Source organism: Petromyzon marinus, unplaced genomic scaffold (genome assembly GCF_048934315.1).
Source record: "Petromyzon marinus isolate PM22_M1 ecotype Great Lakes invasive population unplaced genomic scaffold, UKy_Petmar_22M1.pri1.0 PM_G_Scaffold_7, whole genome shotgun sequence".
Classification (NCBI taxonomy): Eukaryota; Metazoa; Chordata; class Hyperoartia; order Petromyzontiformes; family Petromyzontidae; genus Petromyzon; species Petromyzon marinus.
The window spans coordinates 5,856,046-5,875,264 of NW_027423024.1; the positions used below are offsets into that span (position 1 = coordinate 5,856,046).

General features: G+C 47.0%; 1 protein-coding gene across 1 annotated transcript in view; it reads left to right on the top strand.

The window, feature by feature from the left end:
- LOC116957687 (cadherin-2-like) overlaps positions 1–19,219 on the top strand; it is a 140,480-nt gene that overhangs the window by 79,278 nt on the left and 41,983 nt on the right. The gene's annotated exons all lie outside the window — the stretch shown is intronic.

The following is a 19,219-nucleotide window of genomic DNA, read 5'->3' on the forward strand; positions in this document are numbered from 1 at the left end:
AACATAGACTCAGCACTGCACCATAGACTCAACACTGCACCATAGACTCAACACTGCACCATAGACTCAACACTGCACCATAGACTCAACACTGCCCATAGACTCAACACTGCACCATAGACTCAACACTGCAATATAGACTCAACACTGCACCATAGACTCAACACTGCACCAAAGACTCAACACTGCACCATAGACTCAACACTGCAACATAGACTCAACACCGCACCATAGACTCAACACTGCACCATAGACTCAACACTGCACCATAGACTCAACACTGCACAATAGACTCAACACTGCACCATAGACTCAACACTGCACCATAGACTCAACACTGCACCATAGACTCAACACTGCACCATAGACTCAACACTGCGCCATAGACTCAACACTGCACCATAGACTCAGCACTGCTCCATAGACTAAACACTGCACCATAGACTCAACACTGCACCATAGACTCAACACTGCGCTTAGACTCAACACTGCACAATAGACTCAACACTGCACCATAGACTCAACACTGCCCATAGACTCAACACTGCACCATAGACTCAACACTGCACCATAGACTCAACACTGCTCCATAGACTCAACACTGCACCATAGACTCAGCACTGCTCCATAGACTAAACACTGCACCATAGACTCAACACTGCACCATAGACTCAACACTGCCCTTAGACTCAACAATGCACAATAGACTCAACACTGCACCATAGACTCAACACTGCCCATAGACTCAACACTGCACCATAGACTCAACACTGCAATATAGACTCAACACTGCACCATAGACTCAACACTGCACCAAAGACTCAACACTGCACCATAGACTCAACACTGCAACATAGACTCAACACTGCACCATAGACTCAACACTGCACCAAAGACTCAACACTGCACCATAGACTCAACACTGCACCATAGACTCAACACTGCACCATAGACTCAACACTGCACCATAGACTCAACACTGCACAATAGACTCAACACTGCACCATAGACTCAACACTGCACCATAGACTCAACACTGCACCATAGACTCAACACTGCACCATAGACTCAACACTGCACCATAGACTCAACACTGCTCCATAGACTCAACACTTCACCATAGACTCAGCACTGCTCCATAGACTAAACACTGCACCATAGACTCAGCACTGCTCCATAGACTGAACACTGCACCATAGACTCAACACTGCCCTTAGACTCAACACTGCACGATAGACTCAACACTGCACCATAGACTCAACACTGCCCATAGACTCAACACTGCAACATAGACTCAGCACTGCACCATAGACTCAACACTGCACCATAGACTCAACACTGCACCATAGACTCCACACTGCACCATAGACTCAACACTGCACCATAGACTCAACACTGCCCATAGACTCAACACTGCACCATAGACTCAACACTGCAATATAGACTCAACACTGCACCATAGACTCAACACTGCACCAAAGACTCAACACTGCACCATAGACTCAACACTGCAACATAGACTCAACACTGCACCATAGACTCAACACTGCACCATAGACTCAACACTGCACCATAGACTCAACACTGCACAATAGACTCAACACTGCACCATAGACTCAACACTGCACCATAGACTCAACACTGCACCATAGACTGAACACTGCACCATAGACTCAACACTGCGCCATAGACTCAACACTGCACCATAGACTCAGCACTGCTCCATAGACTAAACACTGCACCATAGACTCAACACTGCACCATAGACTCAACACTGCGCTTAGACTCAACACTGCACAATAGACTCAACACTGCACCATAGACTCAACACTGCCCATAGACTCAACACTGCACCATAGACTCAACACTGCACCATAGACTCAACACTGCTCCATAGACTCAACACTGCACCATAGACTCAGCACTGCTCCATAGACTAAACACTGCACCATAGACTCAACACTGCACCATAGACTCAACACTGCCCTTAGACTCAACAATGCACAATAGACTCAACACTGCACCATAGACTCAACACTGCCCATAGACTCAACACTGCACCATAGACTCAACACTGCAATATAGACTCAACACTGCACCATAGACTCAACACTGCACCAAAGACTCAACACTGCACCATAGACTCAACACTGCAACATAGACTCAACACTGCACCATAGACTCAACACTGCACAAAAGACTCAACACTGCACCATAGACTCAACACTGCACCATAGACTCAACACTGCACGATAGACTCAACACTGCACCATAGACTCAACACTACACAATAGACTCAACACTGCACCATAGACTCAACACTGCACCATAGACTCAACACTGCACCATAGACTCAACACTGCACCATAGACTGAACACTGCGCCATAGACTCAACACTGCACCATAGACTCAGCACTGCTCCATAGACTGAACACTGCACCATAGACTCAACACTGCACCATAGACTCAACACTGCGCTTAGACTCAACACTGCACAATAGACTCAATACTGCACCATAGACTCAACACTGCCCATAGACTCAACACTGCACCATAGACTCAACACTGCGCCATAGACTCAACACTGCTCCATAGACTCAACACTTCACCATAGACTCAGCACTGCTCCATAGACTAAACACTGCACCATAGACTCAACACTGCACCATAGACTCAACACTGCCTTTAGACTCAACAATGCACAATAGACTCAACACTGCACCATAGACTCAACACTGCACTATAGACTCAACACTGCACCATAGACTCAACACTGCACCATAGACTCAGCACTGCACCATAGACTCACCACTGCACCATAGATTCAGCACTGCACCATAGACTCAACACTGCCCTTAGACTCAACACTGCACGATAGACTCAACACTGCACCATAGACTCAACACTGCCCATAGACTCAACACTGCAACATAGACTCAGCACTGCACCATAGACTCAACACTGCACCATAGACTCAACACTGCACCATAGACTCAACACTGCACCATAGACTCAACACTGCCCATAGACTCAACACTGCACCATAGACTCAACACTGCTCCATAGACTCAACACTGCACCATAGACTCAGCACTGCTCCATAGACTAAACACTGCACCATAGACTCAACACTGCACCATAGACTCAGCACTGCTCCATAGACTAAACACTGCACCATAGACTCAACACTGCACCATAGACTCAACACTGCGCTTAGACTCAACACTGCACAATAGACTCAACACTGCACCATAGACTCAACACTGCCCATAGACTCAACACTGCACCATAGACTCAACACTGCACCATAGACTCAACACTGCTCCATAGACTCAACACTGCACCATAGACTCAGCAGTGCTCCATAGACTAAACACTGCACCATAGACTCAACACTGCACCATAGACTCAACACTGCCCTTAGACTCAACAATGCACAATAGACTCAACACTGCACCATAGACTCAACACTGCCCATAGACTCAACACTGCACCATAGACTCAACACTGCAATATAGACTCAACACTGCACCATAGACTCAACACTGCACCAAAGACTCAACACTGCACCATAGACTCAACACTGCAACATAGACTCAACACTGCACCATAGACTCAACACTGCACCATAGACTCAACACTGCACCATAGACTCAACACTGCACCATAGACTCAACACTGCACCATAGACTCAACACTGCACCATAGACTCAACACTGCACAATAGACTCAACACTGCACCATAGACTCAACACTGCAACATAGACTCAACACTGCACCATAGACGCAACACTGCACCATAGACTCAACACTGCGCCATAGACTCAACACTGCACCATAGACTCAGCACTGCTCCATAGACTAAACACTGCACCATAGACTCAAAACTGCACCATAGACTCAACACTGCACCATAGACTCAGCACTGCACCATAGACTCAACACTGCTCCATAGACTCAACACTGCACCATAGACTCAGCACTGCTCCATAGACTAAACACTGCACCATAGACTCAACACTGCCCATAGACTCAACACTGCACCATAGACTCAACACTGCACCATAGACTCAACACTGCTCCATAGACTCAACACTGCACCATAGACTCAGCACTGCTCCATAGACTAAACACTGCACCATAGACTCAACACTGCACCATAGACTCAGCACTGCTCCATAGACTAAACACTGCACCATAGACTCAACACTGCACCATAGACTCAACACTGCGCTTAGACTCAACACTGCACAATAGACTCAACACTGCACCATAGACTCAACACTGCCCATAGACTCAACACTGCACCATAGACTCAACACTGCACCATAGACTCAACACTGCTCCATAGACTCAACACTGCACCATAGACTCAGCAGTGCTCCATAGACTAAACACTGCACCATAGACTCAACACTGCACCATAGACTCAACACTGCCCTTAGACTCAACAATGCACAATAGACTCAACACTGCACCATAGACTCAACACTGCCCATAGACTCAACACTGCACCATAGACTCAACACTGCAATATAGACTCAACACTGCACCATAGACTCAACACTGCACCAAAGACTCAACACTGCACCATAGACTCAACACTGCAACATAGACTCAACACTGCACCATAGACTCAACACTGCACCAAAGACTCAACACTGCACCATAGACTCAACACTGCACCATAGACTCAACACTGCACCATAGACTCAACACTGCACCATAGACTCAACACTGCACAATAGACTCAACACTGCACCATAGACTCAACACTGCACCATAGACTCAACACTGCACCATAGACTCAACACTGCACCATAGACTCAACACTGCGCCATAGACTCAACACTGCACCATAGACTCAGCACTGCTCCATAGACTGAACACTGCACCATAGACTCAACACTGCACCATAGAATCAACACTGCGCTTATACTCAACACTGCACAATAGACTCAATACTGCACCATAGACTCAACACTGCCCATAGACTCAACACTGCACCATAGACTCAACACTGCACCATAGACTCAACACTGCTCCATAGACTCAACACTTCACCATAGACTCAGCACTGCTCCATAGACTAAACACTGCACCATAGACTCAACACTGCACCATAGACTCAACACTGCCTTTAGACTCAACAATGCACAATAGACTCAACACTGCACCATAGACTCAACACTGCACTATAGACTCAACACTGCACCATAGACTCAACACTGCACCATAGACTCAGCACTGCACCATAGACTCACCACTGCACCATAGACTCAGCACTGCACCATAGACTCAACACTGCCCTTAGACTCAACACTGCACGATAGACTCAACACTGCACCATAGACTCAACACTGCCCATAGACTCAACACTGCAACATAGACTCAGCACTACACCATAGACTGAACACTGCACCATAGACTCAACACTGCACCATAGAATCAACACTGCGCTTAGACTCAACACTGCACCATAGACTCAACACTGCCCATAGACTCAACACTGCACCATAGACTCAGAACTGCACCATAGACTCAACACTGCACCATAGACTCAACACTGCACCATAGACTCAACACTGCACCATAGACTCAACACTGCACCATAGACTCAACACTGCACCAAAGACTCAACACTGCACCATAGACTCAACACTGCACCATAGACTCAACACTGCACCATAGACTCAACACTGCACCATAGACTCAACACTGCACCATAGACTCAACACTGCGCCATAGACTCAACACTGCACCATAGACTCAGCACTGCTCCATAGACTAAACACTGCACCATAGACTCAACACTGCACCATAGACTCAACACTGCACCATAGACTCAACACTGCACCATAGACTCAACACTGCTCCATAGACTCAACACTGCACCATAGACTCAGCACTGCTCCATAGACTAAACACTGCACCATAGACTCAACACTGCCCATAGACTCAACACTGCACCATAGACTCAACACTGCACCATAGACTCAACACTGCTCCATAGACTCAACACTGCACCATAGACTCAGCACTGCTCCATAGACTAAACACTGCACCATAGACTCAACACTGCACCATAGACTCAGCACTGCTCCATAGACTAAACACTGCACCATAGACTCAACACTGCACCATAGACTCAACACTGCGCTTAGACTCAACACTGCACAATAGACTCAACACTGCACCATAGACTCAACACTGCCCATAGACTCAACACTGCACCATAGACTCAACACTGCACCATAGACTCAACACTGCTCCATAGACTCAACACTGCACCATAGACTCAGCAGTGCTCCATAGACTAAACACTGCACCATAGACTCAACACTGCACCATAGACTCAACACTGCCCTTAGACTCAACAATGCACAATAGACTCAACACTGCACCATAGACTCAACACTGCCCATAGACTCAACACTGCACCATAGACTCAACACTGCAATATAGACTCAACACTGCACCATAGACTCAACACTGCAACATAGACTCAACACTGCACCATAGACTCAACACTGCACCAAAGACTCAACACTGCACCAAAGACTCAACACTGCACCATAGACTCAACACTGCAACATAGACTCAGCACTGCTCCATAGACTAAACACTGCACCATAGACTCAACACTGCACCATAGACTCAACACTGCACCATAGACTCAACACTGCACCATAGACTCAACACTGCTCCATAGACTCAACACTGCACCATAGACTCAGCACTGCTCCATAGACTAAACACTGCACCATAGACTCAACACTGCCCATAGACTCAACACTGCACCATAGACTCAACACTGCACCATAGACTCAACACTGCTCCATAGACTCAACACTGCACCATAGACTCAGCACTGCTCCATAGACTAAACACTGCACCATAGACTCAACACTGCACCATAGACTCAGCACTGCTCCATAGACTAAACACTGCACCATAGACTCAACACTGCACCATAGACTCAACACTGCGCTTAGACTCAACACTGCACAATAGACTCAACACTGCACCATAGACTCAACACTGCCCATAGACTCAACACTGCACCATAGACTCAACACTGCACCATAGACTCAACACTACTCCATAGACTCAACACTGCACCATAGACTCAGCAGTGCTCCATAGACTAAACACTGCACCATAGACTCAACACTGCACCATAGACTCAACACTGCCCTTAGACTCAACAATGCACAATAGACTCAACACTGCACCATAGACTCAACACTGCCCATAGACTCAACACTGCACCATAGACTCAACACTGCAATATAGACTCAACACTGCACCATAGACTCAACACTGCAACATAGACTCAACACTGCACCATAGACTCAACACTGCACCAAAGACTCAACACTGCACCAAAGACTCAACACTGCACCATAGACTCAAAACTGCAACATAGACTCAACACTGCACCATAGACTCAACACTGCACCAAAGACTCAACACTGCACCATAGACTCAACACTGCACCATAGACTCAACACTGCACCATAGACTCAACACTGCACCATAGACTCAACACTGCACAATAGACTCAACACTGCACCATAGACTCAACACTGCACCATAGACTCAACACTGCACCATAGACTCAACACTGCACCATAGACTCAACACTGCGCCATAGACTCAACACTGCACCATAGACTCAGCACTGCTCCATAGACTGAACACTGCACCATAGACTCAACACTGCACCATAGAATCAACACTGCGCTTAGACTCAACACTGCACAATAGACTCAATACTGCACCATAGACTCAACACTGCCCATAGACTCAACACTGCACCATAGACTCAACACTGCACCATAGACTCAACACTGCTCCATAGACTCAACACTTCACCATAGACTCAGCACTGCTCCATAGACTAAACACTGCACCATAGACTCAACACTGCACCATAGACTCAACACTGCCTTTAGACTCAACAATGCACAATAGACTCAACACTGCACCATAGACTCAACACTGCACTATAGACTCAACACTGCACCATAGACTCAACACTGCACCATAGACTCAGCACTGCACCATAGACTCACCACTGCACCATAGACTCAGCACTGCACCATAGACTCAACACTGCCCTTAGACTCAACACTGCACGATAGACTCAACACTGCACCATAGACTCAACACTGCCCATAGACTCAACACTGCAACATAGACTCAGCACTACACCATAGACTCAACACTGCACCATAGACTCAACACTGCACCATAGACTCAACACTGCACCATAGACTCAACACTGCCCATAGACTCAACACTGCACCATAGACTCAACACTGCAATATAGACTCAACACTGCACCATAGACTCAACACTGCACCAAAGACTCAACACTGCACCAAAGACTCAACACTGCAACATAGACTCAACACTGCACCATAGACTAAACACTGCACCATAGACTCAACACTGCACCATAGACTCAACACTGCACAATAGACTCAACACTGCACCATAGACTCAACACTGCACCATAGACTCAACACTGCACCATAGACTCAACACTGCACCATAGACTCAACACTGCGCCATAGACTCAACACTGCACCATAGACTCAGCACTGCTCCATAGACTAAACACTGCACCATAGACTCAACACTGCACCATAGACTCAACACTGCGCTTAGACTCAACACTGCACAATAGACTCAACACTGCACCATAGACTCAACACTGCCCATAGACTCAACACTGCACCATAGACTCAACACTGCACCATAGACTCAACACTGCTCCATAGACTCAACACTGCACCATAGACTCAGCACTGCTCCATAGACTAAACACTGCACCATAGACTCAACACTGCACCATAGACTCAACACTGCCCTTAGACTCAACAATGCACAATAGACTCAACACTGCACCATAGACTCAACACTGCCCATAGACTCAACACTGCACCATAGACTCAACACTGCAATATAGACTCAACACTGCACCATAGACTCAACACTGCACCAAAGACTCAACACTGCACCATAGACTCAACACTGCAACATAGACTCAACACTGCACCATAGACTCAACACTGCACCAAAGACTCAACACTGCACCATAGACTCAACACTGCACCATAGACTCAACACTGCACCATAGACTCAACACTGCACCATAGACTCAACACTGCACAATAGACTCAACACTGCACCATAGACTCAACACTGCACCATAGACTCAACACTGCACCATAGACTCAACACTGCACCATAGACTCAACACTGCGCCATAGACTCAACACTGCACCATAGACTCAGCACTGCTCCATAGACTGAACACTGCACCATAGACTCAACACTGCACCATAGACTCAACACTGCGCTTAGACTCAACACTGCACAATAGACTCAATACTGCACCATAGACTCAACACTGCCCATAGACTCAACACTGCACCATAGACTCAACACTGCACCATAGACTCAACACTGCTCCATAGACTCAACACTTCACCATAGACTCAGCACTGCTCCATAGAATATACACTGCACCATAGACTCAACACTGCACCATAGACTCAACACTGCCTTTAGACTCAACAATGCACAATAGACTCAACACTGCACCATAGACTCAACACTGCCCATAGACTCAACACTGCCCTTAGACTCAACACTGCCCCATAGACTCAACACTGCGCTTAGACTCAACACTGCACAATAGACTCAACACTGCACCATAGACTCAACACTGCCCATAGACTCAACACTGCACCATAGACTCAACACTGCACCATAGACTCAACACTGCTCCATAGACTCAACACTGCACCATAGACTCAGCACTGCTCCATAGACTAAACACTGCACCATAGACTCAACACTGCACCATAGACTCAACACTGCCCTTAGACTCAACAATGCACAATAGACTCAACACTGCACCATAGACTCAACACTGCCCATAGACTCAACACTGCCCTTAGACTCAACACTGCCCCATAGACTCAACACTGCACCATAGACTCAACACTGCACCATAGACTCAACACTGCTCCATAGACTGAACACTGCACCATAGACTCAACACTGCACCATAGACTCAACACTGCGCTTAGACTCAACACTGCACAATAGACTCAATACTGCACCATCGACTCAACACTGCCCATAGACTCAACACTGCACCATAGACTCAACACTGCACCATAGACTCAACACTGCTCCATAGACTCAACACTTCACCATAGACTCAGCACTGCTCCATAGACTAAACACTGCACCATAGACTCAACACTGCACCATAGACTCAACACTGCCTTTAGACTCAACAATGCACAATAGACTCAACACTGCACCATAGACTCAACACTGCCCATAGACTCAACACTGCCCTTAGACTCAACACTGCCCCATAGACTCAACACTGCGCTTAGACTCAACACTGCACAATAGACTCAACACTGCACCATAGACTCAACACTGCCCATAGACTCAACACTGCACCATAGACTCAACACTGCACCATAGACTCAACACTGCTCCATAGACTCAACACTGCACCATAGACTCAGCACTGCTCCATAGACTAAACACTGCACCATAGACTCAACACTGCACCATAGACTCAACACTGCCCTTAGACTCAACAATGCACAATAGACTCAACACTGCACCATAGACTCAACACTGCGCTTAGACTCAACACTGCACAATAGACTCAATACTGCACCATAGACTCAACACTGCCCATAGACTCAACACTGCACCATAGACTCAACACTGCACCATAGACTCAACACTGCTCCATAGACTCAACACTTCACCATAGACTCAGCACTGCTCCATAGAATATACACTGCACCATAGACTCAACACTGCACCATAGACTCAACACTGCCTTTAGACTCAACAATGCACAATAGACTCAACACTGCACCATAGACTCAACACTGCCCATAGACTCAACACTGCCCTTAGACTCAACACTGCCCCATAGACTCAACACTGCGCTTAGACTCAACACTGCACAATAGACTCAACACTGCACCATAGACTCAACACTGCCCATAGACTCAACACTGCACCATAGACTCAACACTGCACCATAGACTCAACACTGCTCCATAGACTCAACACTGCACCATAGACTCAGCACTGCTCCATAGACTAAACACTGCACCATAGACTCAACACTGCACCATAGACTCAACACTGCCCTTAGACTCAACAATGCACAATAGACTCAACACTGCACCATAGACTCAACACTGCCCATAGACTCAACACTGCCCTTAGACTCAACACTGCCCCATAGACTCAACACTGCACCATAGACTCAACACTGCACCATAGACTCAACACTGCTCCATAGACTGAACACTGCACCATAGACTCAACACTGCACCATAGACTCAACACTGCGCTTAGACTCAACACTGCACAATAGACTCAATACTGCACCATCGACTCAACACTGCCCATAGACTCAACACTGCACCATAGACTCAACACTGCACCATAGACTCAACACTGCTCCATAGACTCAACACTTCACCATAGACTCAGCACTGCTCCATAGACTAAACACTGCACCATAGACTCAACACTGCACCATAGACTCAACACTGCCTTTAGACTCAACAATGCACAATAGACTCAACACTGCACCATAGACTCAACACTGCCCATAGACTCAACACTGCCCTTAGACTCAACACTGCCCCATAGACTCAACACTGCGCTTAGACTCAACACTGCACAATAGACTCAACACTGCACCATAGACTCAACACTGCCCATAGACTCAACACTGCACCATAGACTCAACACTGCACCATAGACTCAACACTGCTCCATAGACTCAACACTGCACCATAGACTCAGCACTGCTCCATAGACTAAACACTGCACCATAGACTCAACACTGCACCATAGACTCAACACTGCCCTTAGACTCAACAATGCACAATAGACTCAACACTGCACCATAGACTCAACACTGCCCATAGACTCAACACTGCCCTTAGACTCAACACTGCCCCATAGACTCAACACTGCACCATAGACTCAACACTGCACCATAGACTCAACACTGCTCCATAGACTCAACACTGCACCATAGACTCAACACTGCACCATAGACTCAACACTGCCCTTAGACTCAACAATGCACAATAGACTCAACACTGCACCATAGACTCAACACTGCCCATAGACTCAACACTGCCCTTAGACTCAACACTGCCCCATAGACTCAACACTGCGCTTAGACTCAACACTGCACCATAGACTCAACACTGCACCATAGACTCAACACTGCCCATAGACTCAACACTGCACCATAGACTCAACACTGCACCATAGACTCAACACTGCTCCATAGACTCAACACTGCACCATAGACTCAACACTGCCCCATAGACTCAACACTGCGCTTAGACTCAACACTGCGCCATAGACTCAACACTGCACCATAGACTCAACACTGCCCATAGACTCAACACTGCACCATAGACTCAACACTGCACCATAGACTCAACACTGCTCCATAGACTCAACACTGCACCATAGACTCAGCACTGCTCCATAGACTAAACACTACACCATAGACTCAACACTGCTCCATAGACTCAACACTGCACCATAGACTCAGCACTGCTCCATAGACTAAACACTGCACCATAGACTCAACACTGCCCATAGACTCAACACTGCACCATAGACTCAACACTGCACCATAGACTCAACACTGCTCCATAGACTCAACACTTCACCATAGACTCAGCACTGCTCCATAGACTAAACACTGCTCCATAGACTCAACACTGCACCATAGACTCAACACTGCCTTTAGACTCAACAATGCACAATAGACTCAACACTGCACCATAGACTCAACACTGCCCATAGACTCAACACTGCCCTTAGACTCAACACTGCCCCATAGACTCAACACTGCGCTTAGACTCAACACTGCACAATAGACTCAACACTGCACCATAGACTCAACACTGCCCATAGACTCAACACTGCACCATAGACTCAACACTGCACCATAGACTCAACACTGCTCCATAGACTCAACACTGCACCATAGACTCAGCACTGCTCCATAGACTAAACACTGCACCATAGACTCAACACTGCACCATAGACTCAACACTGCCCTTAGACTCAACAATGCACAATAGACTCAACACTGCACCGTAGACTCAACACTGCACCATAGACTCAACACTGCTCCATAGACTCAACACTGCACCATAGACTCAACACTGCACCATAGACTCAACACTGCCCTTAGACTCAACAATGCACAATAGACTCAACACTGCACCATAGACTCAACACTGCCCATAGACTCAACACTGCCCTTAGACTCAACACTGCCCCATAGACTCAACACTGCGCTTAGACTCAACACTGCACCATAGACTCAACACTGCACCATAGACTCAACACTGCCCATAGACTCAACACTGCACCATAGACTCAACACTGCACCATAGACTCAACACTGCTCCATAGACTCAACACTGCACCATAGACTCAACACTGCCCCATAGACTCAACACTGCGCTTAGACTCAACACTGCACCATAGACTCAACACTGCACCATAGACTCAACACTGCCCATAGACTCAACACTGCACCATAGACTCAACACTGCACCATAGACTCAACACTGCTCCATAGACTCAACACTGCACCATAGACTCAGCACTGCTCCATAGACTAAACACTACACCATAGACTCAACACTGCTCCATAGACTCAACACTGCACCATAGACTCAGCACTGCTCCATAGACTAAACACTGCACCATAGACTCAACACTGCCCATAGACTCAACACTGCACCATAGACTCAACACTGCACCATAGACTCAACACTGCTCCATAGACTCAACACTGCACCATAGACTCAGCACTGCTCCATAGACTAAACACTGCACCATAGACTCAACACTGCACCATAGACTCAACACTGCACCATAGACTCAACACTGCACCATAGACTCAACACTGCACCATAGACTCAACACTGCCCATAGACTCAACACTGCACCATAGACTCAACACTGCACTATAGACTCAACACTGCACCATAGACTCAACACTGCACCATAGACTCAACACTGCACCATAGACCAAACACTGTACCATAGACTCAGCACTGCACCATAGACTCAACACTGCCCTTAGACTCAACACTGCACGATAGACTCAACACTGCACCATAGACTCAACACTGCACCATAGACTCAACACTGCTCCATAGACTCAACACTGCACCATAGACTCAACACTGCCCCATAGACTCAACACTGCGCTTAGACTCAACACTGTACCATAGACTCAACACTGCACCATAGACTCAACACTGCCCATAGACTCAACACTGCACCATAGACTCAACACTGCACCATAGACTCAACACTGCTCCATAGACTCAACACTGCACCATAGACTCAGCACTGCTCCATAGACTAAACACTACACCATAGACTCAACACTGCTCCATAGACTCAACACTGCACCATAGACTCAGCACTGCTCCATAGACTAAACACTGCACCATAGACTCAACACTGCCCATAGACTCAACACTGCACCATAGACTCAACACTGCACCATAGACTCAACACTGCTCCATAGACTCAACACTGCACCATAGACTCAGCACTGCTCCATAGACTCAACACTGCACCATAGACTCAACACTGCACCATAGACTCAACACTGCACCATAGACTCAACACTGCACCATAGACTCAACACTGCACCATAGACTCAACACTGCCCATAGACTCAACACTGCACCATAGACTCAACACTGCACTATAGACTCAACACTGCACCATAGACTCAACACTGCACCATAGACTCAACACTGCACCATAGACCAAACACTGTACCATAGACTCAACACTGCACCATAGACTCACCACTGCACCATAGACTCAGCACTGCACCATAGACTCAACACTGCCCTTAGACTCAACACTGCACGATAGACTCAACACTGCACCATAGACTCAACACTGCCCATAGACTCAACACTGCAACATAGACTCAGCACTGCACCATAGACTCAACACTGCACCATAGACTCAACACTGCACCATAGACTCCACACTGCACCATAGACTCAACACTGCACCATAGACTCAACACTGCCCATAGACTCAACACTGCACCATAGACTCAACACTGCAATATAGACTCAACACTGCACCATAGACTCAACACTGCACCAAAGACTCAACACTGCACCATAGACTCAACACTGCAACATAGACTCAACACTGCACCATAGACTCAACACTGCACCATAGACTCAACACTGCACCATAGACTCAACACTGCACAATAGACTCAACACTGCACCATAGACTCAACACTGCACCATAGACTCAACACTGCACCATAGACTGAACACTGCACCATAGACTCAACACTGCGCCATAGACTCAACACTGCACCATAGACTCAGCACTGCTCCATAGACTAAACACTGCACCATAGACTCAACACTGCACCATAGACTCAACACTGCGCTTAGACTCAACACTGCACAATAGACTCAACACTGCACCATAGACTCAACACTGCCCATAGACTCAACACTGCACCATAGACTCAACACTGCACCATAGACTCAACACTGCTCCATAGACTCAACACTGCACCATAGACTCAGCACTGCTCCATAGACTAAACACTGCACCATAGACTCAACACTGCACCATAGACTCAACACTGCCCTTAGACTCAACAATGCACAATAGACTCAACACTGCACCATAGACTCAACACTGCCCATAGACTCAACACTGCACCATAGACTCAACACTGCAACATAGACTCAACACTGCACCATAGACTCAACACTGCACAAAAGACTCAACACTGCACCATAGACTCAACACTGCACCATAGACTCAACACTGCACGATAGACTCAACACTGCACCATAGACTCAACACTACACAATAGACTCAACACTGCACCATAGACTCAACACTGCACCATAGACTCAACACTGCACCATAGACTCAACACTGCACCATAGACTGAACACTGCGCCATAGACTCAACACTGCACCATAGACTCAGCACTGCTCCATAGACTGAACACTGCACCATAGACTCAACACTGCACCATAGACTCAACACTGCGCTTAGACTCAACACTGCACAATAGACTCAATACTGCACCATAGACTCAACACTGCCCATAGACTCAACACTGCACCATAGACTCAACACTGCGCCATAGACTCAACACTGCTCCATAGACTCAACACTTCACCATAGACTCAGCACTGCTCCATAGACTAAACACTGCACCATAGACTCAACACTGCACCATAGACTCAACACTGCCTTTAGACTCAACAATGCACAATAGACTCAACACTGCACCATAGACTCAACACTGCACTATAGACTCAACACTGCACCATAGACTCAACACTGCACCATAGACTCAGCACTGCACCATAGACTCACCACTGCACCATAGATTCAGCACTGCACCATAGACTCAACACTGCCCTTAGACTCAACACTGCACGATAGACTCAACACTGCACCATAGACTCAACACTGCCCATAGACTCAACACTGCAACATAGACTCAGCACTGCACCATAGACTCAACACTGCACCATAGACTCAACACTGCACCATAGACTCAACACTGCACCATAGACTCAACACTGCCCATAGACTCAACACTGCACCATAGACTCAACACTGCAATATAGACTCAACACTGCACCATAGACTCAACACTGCACCAAAGACTCAACACTGCACCATAGACTCAACACTGCAACATAGACTCAACACCGCACCATAGACTCAACACTGCACCATAGACTCAACACTGCACCATAGACTCAACACTGCACAATAGACTCAACACTGCACCATAGACTCAACACTGCACCATAGACTCAACACTGCACCATAGACTCAACACTGCACCATAGACTCAACACTGCGCCATAGACTCAACACTGCACCATAGACTCAGCACTGCTCCATAGACTAAACACTGCACCATAGACTCAACACTGCACCATAGACTCAACACTGCGCTTAGACTCAACACTGCACAATAGACTCAACACTGCACCATAGACTCAACACTGCCCATAGACTCAACACTGCACCATAGACTCAACACTGCACCATAGACTCAACACTGCTCCATAGACTCAACACTGCACCATAGACTCAGCACTGCTCCATAGACTAAACACTGCACCATAGACTCAACACTGCACCATAGACTCAACACTGCCCTTAGACTCAACAATGCACAATAGACTCAACACTGCACCATAGACTCAACACTGCCCATAGACTCAACACTGCACCATAGACTCAACACTGCAATATAGACTCAACACTGCACCATAGACTCAACACTGCACCAAAGACTCAACACTGCACCATAGACTCAACACTGCAACATAGACTCAACACTGCACCATAGACTCAACACTGCACCAAAGACTCAACACTGCACCATAGACTCAACACTGCACCATAGACTCAACACTGCACCATAGACTCAACACTGCACCATAGACTCAACACTGCACAATAGACTCAACACTGCACCATAGACTCAACACTGCACCATAGACTCAACACTGCACCATAGACTCAACACTGCACCATAGACTCAACACTGCACCATAGACTCAACACTGCTCCATAGACTCAACACTTCACCATAGACTCAGCACTGCTCCATAGACTAAACACTGCACCATAGACTCAGCACTGCTCCATAGACTGAACACTGCACCATAGACTCAACACTGCCCTTAGACTCAACACTGCACGATAGACTCAACACTGCACCATAGACTCAACACTGCCCATAGACTCAACACTGCAACATAGACTCAGCACTGCACCATAGACTCAACACTGCACCATAGACTCAACACTGCACCATAGACTCCACACTGCACCATAGACTCAACACTGCACCATAGACTCAACACTGCCCATAGACTCAACACTGCACCATAGACTCAACACTGCAATATAGACTCAACACTGCACCATAGACTCAACACTGCACCAAAGACTCAACACTGCACCATAGACTCAACACTGCAACATAGACTCAACACTGCACCATAGACTCAACACTGCACCATAGACTCAACACTGCACCATAGACTCAACACTGCACAATAGACTCAACACTGCACCATAGACTCAACACTGCACCATAGACTCAACACTGCACCATAGACTGAACACTGCACCATAGACTCAACACTGCGCCATAGACTCAACACTGCACCATAGACTCAGCACTGCTCCATAGACTAAACACTGCACCATAGACTCAACACTGCACCATAGACTCAACACTGCGCTTAGACTCAACACTGCACAATAGACTCAACACTGCACCATAGACTCAACACTGCCCATAGACTCAACACTGCACCATAGACTCAACACTGCACCATAGACTCAACACTGCTCCATAGACTCAACACTGCACCATAGACTCAGCACTGCTCCATAGACTAAACACTGTACCATAGACTCAACACTGCACCATAGACTCAACACTGCCCTTAGACTCAACAATGCACAATAGACTCAACACTGCACCATAGACTCAACACTGCCCATAGACTCAACACTGCACCATAGACTCAACACTGCAATATAGACTCAACACTGCACCATAGACTCAACACTGCACCAAAGACTCAACACTGCACCATAGACTCAACACTGCAACATAGACTCAACACTGCACCATAGACTCAACACTGCACAAAAGACTCAACACTGCACCATAGACTCAACACTGCACCATAGACTCAACACTGCACGATAGACTCAACACTGCACCATAGACTCAACACTACACAATAGACTCAACACTGCACCATAGACTCAACACTGCACCATAGACTCAACACTGCACCATAGACTCAACACTGCACCATAGACTGAACACTGCGCCATAGACTCAACACTGCACCATAGACTCAGCACTGCTCCATAGACTGAACACTGCACCATAGACTCAACACTGCACCATAGACTCAACACTGCGCTTAGACTCAACACTGCACAATAGACTCAATACTGCACCATAGACTCAACACTGCCCATAGACTCAACACTGCACCATAGACTCAACACTGCGCCATAGACTCAACACTGCTCCA